Below are 6,034 nucleotides of genomic sequence, written 5' to 3' on the forward strand. Positions count from 1 at the left end.
CTCCCTCCATCAATAAGAACCGTTGATACGGCCGGAGCATTCAACCCTCCGACCAGCCGCTCCAGTCGAGCTGCTTCGTGGTTTTACTGGGTCGCTCCCAGGTGTGAATGTATGCAGTGTGACGGCGTCAGAGTGACACAAGGGCGTTGCTGAACATGTTAGGTTGGCTTATCCCAGGGGAGCTGAAGTCAAAGGACACTTCTCCGGGCTGTGGAGGGGAGGGTGGTGTCTTACGCGACCTTTGACACGCTCCATTACCTGAGTTCAGAGGACAAACCTTCTCCCCGGTTTGTTGTCATGAAGGCAGCGCTAATCTAATAGCGACCAACAGCCACTTTCTTCATCCGCGGTGCCGTCCACACCCTTGTTGCGAAATGACTCACACATTCTGGACACTGCACCCTATGTGGCTCCAAACTGGCACACTGAAGAAAATATGCTTCTCCATAGGGTGGAGATTTGTATTTATTTTTTCTTCTTGGAAGAGTCTTTTGTGGTTAATGTCTCAAACTAATGTCTCTCATTCATGCCTCTACGGTTACAGAATCAACATTGATTTCTGCCTCTGAACCACATCTCTCTCTCACACACACACACACACACACACACACACACACACACACACACACACACACAGTAACACCTCCACCAACCACCTACACAACCTTGCACTGCAGTCGCTGCCAGCCCCCTCTCTTCTCCCTTCAACCCGTTCACCTTCCTCTCTCCATCTCGCCTGCGTCACTTGCTATGTCAACGTTGCCATGGAAACTAATGATGCCCTCTCTGCTCCGTGGTGCTGATGCAGACCGTCTGCTGACGTCCTCGCATGCGTTTGGGCGGAATAACAATATTCTAGTTTCCACCACGGGTATAAAAATGGCAATGCCTTGTGCAATGCATACTGGATGTATGCTATGTTGGCCTCTTGTAGTTTCTTTCTATTCTACTATGTTCTGTTCTGCTCCATTCTATCATATAATGTCCTATTTTATGATGATATACATCAACCTATTCTTTTTCTATTCTGTTCTATATAACATTTCATTATATTCTCTATTTTGAATGCTCTGCTATATAATGTTCTACTCTATTCTATTCTATAATGTTCTGTTTTGTAATAGTTTTTGTTCTATTCTATTATTTCCTCTTCCAATTCTCTATTCTGTTATTTTCTGTTATATTAATGTATATATATATTAATTAATTACCTGCATTCTACTGTATAATCTTCTTAATCTTTCTGTAATAATATATTTCTTAATTGTATCAGAACGAATGCTTATGTTGACATTTCACAGCCTTTGTGATTCATCGTTGTGAAAATGAAATCTGTTCACTTATTAATGGAACCAAATGCATGAATGAAGACACTGAGATAGCTCAAGATCCATCAGCCATTTAAACCCATCTCCACATTGCTGTCAATCAATAGAAAACGCGTGGGTTCCTCATTCTACTGTCACTGTTTCCTTCCCTCTTTATGCTCAGTTTCCCCAGAAAACACTTTCAGAGCACTTAGCCTCGTTTCCTTCTCTTGGTTTTGAGTGAGGACTGAATGTGACCATTGATCCTTGAAGCACTGGAACAAGAGGTGTTCGCACGGTTAGTGTTAGAAAGCTGATGAAGTGGAATAAAATATGACTTTAGTTTTTTTGAACACATCATTTAAGACCAAATGATGTCTCGCTCCGGAATCCTATAGCCTCGGGGTTTTTTTTTTGGAACAGTAGGCTACACGATTACACTTAACTCGTGTGTTAAACTCATGTAGAATACAATACAACGTTACATGACGCTGATCATAATACTCTATTATATTCTTGAGGTCTTTTAAACGTGCCTTAGTTGAAGGAATCTTTTCGCTGAGGCCTGTTCCTCTGTTCTTTCCTCTCGCCTCTTACACCTTCCCCGCCCAGTCTCTGCTCTCTTTTGGCGACCCTGAGCTTTTTTATGCTATGACATCAAACCACAATGCATTGCACTGTTTGTAGTTTACCTAAAGTCTCCATGGCAATAAAGACCGGTTCGGCCCCTTATTCAAATTGAACCGGAAACCAACGTCATTTTGGGCCAATCTGCGCGCTCTGGAGTGACATAATGGAATTTTTAGGGCTAGAAAGCGAGCGAGGTCTGGCGCTGCGCATAGCAGCCGTGCCATCGGGAAAAGACAATATCACCCGCGCGCCGAAAGAGACACATCGGAGCCCCTCAGGCACAGCGGCACAAGCGGTCGACTGATAGCGTGACTGATACGCAAGAAGAGGAAGAGGAAACGGGATCGCGTAAAAAAGAAAGGATCAGCTGATTTCCTCATGTTTGGATCGGGATTGCCGAGAGATCATTAATGCGTAACGCTCAACACTCCCTCATGTGAGGGTGTAGAATGGAAACAACCCTCTACCCAGGCACCGTGAACACTCCGAGGGTCTTCAGCATCTATTCCCAGAGCACGATGATGAAGAAGGACATTAATCTGAACCTGGACGACCACAACTCCGAGCTCAATCAAACCCGCTCCGGGACACAGACGGACTCCTCAACTCCCCGGACTTGGACTCTTGAAGCTAACCACTCCGGACCTGGAGCGCCTTATCATCCAGTCGAACGGTCTGGTCACCACCGCCAACTCGGCCTCCCAGTTCCTGTACCCGAAGTCCGCCAGTGACGAGCAGGAGTTCGCGGAAGGCTTCGTCAAGGCGCTGGAGGATCTTCACAAGCAGAATCAGCTGAGCGAGGCGGGGGTGCGTCTCCGTGGACAGACTGGAGCTCCTCGGATCAGCCAACGCAGTGGGCTCCGGCGGGCTTCAGACATCAGACCTTCCGTTTACACTACTTTGAACGGCTATGCGGCCAGTCCGCTGGGAGCCACCTCCATCAACTACTCCACGGACACCATCCCCTTCCCGCCGCCTCCGTCTCATCTGGCCAGCGCGCAGCAACAGGCGGCCGCCGCGGCCGCTCTGTCACGACTCCAGGCTGCCGGTTTGGTGAAGGACGAGCCTCAGACCGTACCAGACATGCAGAGCTTCGGGGACAGCCCCCCGCTGTCTCCTATCGACATGGACAACCAGGAGCGCATCAAGGCGGGAGAGGAAAAAGCTGCGGAACAGGATAGCCGCCTCCAAATGTCGCAAGAGAAAGCTGGAGAGGATCTCCCGGCTGGAGGACAAGGTCAAGAACCTAAAAACGCAAAACACCGAGCTGGCCTCCACAGCCCAGCGTCCTCAGGGAGCAAGTGGCCCCAGCTGAAGCAGAAGGTGATGAACCATGTCAGCAGCGGATGTCAGCTTTTACCAAACCAGGTCCAGGCTACTAATGGAGCTCCTCGTGGATGTTTATACTGCTCTTAAGTATGCGCCGAGGACGCAGGCCTGTATAAAGCGGAACATTTGCCCTTTTGTAACACAAAATCCTTATCAGAGAATTGATACGAGGCCATTGTAAATGCAAACCCTCCAGAACATGCCTGTAACTGAGGAACACAAGAACATTTTTTTGTTGCACAGCTCAGTGCGACAGACGGACCCTGATGAGAGCTGCACGTCTACTGGATAATGACAGGTTAACCAGCAGCAGGTGTGGTCTGCCAGCCTTCTATCTGGATTCCTGACAATCTGGCAGCAGCAGTGTTACGCAGCAAACAGACTTATTTTTGTTGCCCTAATTTTTGTTTTAATTTTTTTTTTTTTTTTTTTTTTGGGGGGGGGGGGGGCCCATGTAGCAAACTGCTATGAAATGGACTGGTTGTGGGATAGCGTGTATATGCGTGTAAGCTGGACAATCTCAAGAGGAGTGCAACCAAAACACCAGGGTGTCACCAAGTGCTGTCACCCAATGTGTAATATAATGCCTTACTTGTTTACAAGCACTTAGCAATGACAAATATATATTTTTATTTACTGAAACATTTCTTATTTTACATATGGTCTTACTTCTTGTTTTTTTTTTCTTTTATTTTGTTGCAAAAATGAACACTGCATGTCTTGTTGCTTTCGTGTACAGTAACTATTGTGTTTTTTTCATTACGGTGGCTGCTGTGTAGTTCTTCAGTCACCAAACTTCCATGAATGTATGTGTACGTGCTGAGAACCCCCCCCCAATTATCTACCCACGTGTAGTCTCTACCTGACATTTATTAAATTCACTACATTACTAAAGCTCACGTGTTCTGTTTCTTACCACCGGGAGGCTCTGCTTGCTTTATTATTAGGCAGAAGGGATAAATTTATATCTATTTTGCGGTTGGCACTGTGAGTGTTGTGTTAAGAGCAGTAGGGGGGAAAAGCTGAACCGAACCATAGATGGTCAAACAACTCTTGAGGGTAGAAAACAAGAGATTATTGCAGCGTTGTGCCCTCTGCTGGGCAAAATACAACCTACTCCAAACCACTCTGTCAAACGTCACGTGTTCACTTTCTGTAAATTGGTGATTCTTGAGAATAATTGTTGAACCGGTAAAAAAAACAAAAAACAAACTCCAGCTTTTAGAATTTCTTTTATTGATTCCTCATTTTAGCAATCTGGCAAATTACAGAATTACAGGACAATTCACACAACTAACACCCGACAGGCAGAAAATTCCTATTTACAAGAGATATTTATGAGGAGGAAGGAAGAAGAAGAGGAGGAGAGGATGGAGAAGTGTTCCTAAGTCTCCGGCAAGTTTACAGCTGTAGCAAAACACAATAAATAAAAAGTAACAAAAAAGTCAAAAGTGAACAACTGCAGTAAGAATGTGTGTTTTTAACAAAGTGTTCAGAGTATTCACTTTACTTCCCAAACAGTTCCCCCTCTTTGAAGCTGCTGCACAGATAAGGAAAACATCACCACACACGCTTAGTTAGCGGTCTGATGTGGACACGTCTTCAGACGGGACGATTGTTAAGACCGCCTTTGCAGAAACCGTACATCCGCTAACCAGCGTACAGTAGGTACAGTACACACCTTCAGCAGGGTGGTGCATTGCTCATATTTGGGTGTGGAGAGAGAGAGACGACTCCTATTGCTCTGAGAGAACAGTCTGCTTTTACACTGCCTAAGTCTGGGAAGTTACATAACCGATATCAAAAGACAAACAAACTTCCACCGAAGCTGTGCTGATATGATATAAGAGACTCTTAAAAACCGGAAACTTTCCCTCTCGAGGAAGCATCTCAAACGTTATATTCACTGTAAACACAAATACGTTTTTCATTTCAAAGCCGGGAGAGTTTAAGCAATCGAAATACTATTGAACGTCTCCTTTTAAAAAGTACAGTGCAGACCGCAATGCATAATCTAGGAAGAACACGTAGATATAAATAATACAAAATAAATTACGCTTTATTTTGAAATAACTTAAATGTTGAAAGTATTTCCGCATGCCTTGCATGACTTACATTACGGGTTTGTACCGTATTACACGAGCAGACAAATCCCGAAACCGTAGCATCAGAGAGAGAGAAAACTCACAATTTGACATTTAACATGCTTAAAAAAAAAACATACGGTTCCCCCGAAAACGTGGAGATGAAAATATCTTCCACCGTGACACGAGTGACCGTCTGAAGCCGGTGGAGAGGCCTGTGGTGCAGCAGAATCACACGCCTCTCTAGTGAATGGAACGTTAACGCGACGAGAACGGGGCTGTGAGCTGAACGCGTGAAACCTTCAGTTCCACTCGACTCCTCCAAAAGTACCGAAACTGTGAATTCAGACAGCAGCTCATACAAAAATCACCATCCGATCCACCAGAGTCGGTTAAAAACAACATCATGCACCTCTCACTAAAGCACAGGTAGGAACCCAACACCCTACATCAGTAGTGTATAATATACTTATTTATGTATATATATTATATATTATTTATGCATTTTCAAATGCATATCTATTGACGTTTAAACATTTATACACTCCGCTCAATTTGGGACATCCCTTATCTTTGTATTCTGTCGAGTGTCTTAAAAAATAGTTACAAAAAAAGTAATAAAAAAAAGACTGACGCTGCCATCCAATTTCACTAAAAAAAAATAAATAAATAAAAATTGTGGAA

The 6,034-nt window shown here is 44.6% G+C and overlaps 1 pseudogene; it reads left to right on the forward strand.

Annotated features, from left to right (window-relative positions):
- Window positions 1–2,112: 2,112 nt before the first annotated feature.
- LOC137866605 (transcription factor JunD-like) lies at window positions 2,113–3,590 on the forward strand (annotated as a pseudogene).
- Window positions 3,591–6,034: the final 2,444 nt, after the last annotated feature.

This window comes from Cebidichthys violaceus, unplaced genomic scaffold (assembly GCF_023349555.1).
Source record: "Cebidichthys violaceus isolate CVI_PGR_0920_01 unplaced genomic scaffold, fCebVio1.0.p SCAF_87, whole genome shotgun sequence".
Lineage (NCBI taxonomy): Eukaryota > Metazoa > Chordata > Actinopteri > Perciformes > Stichaeidae > Cebidichthys > Cebidichthys violaceus.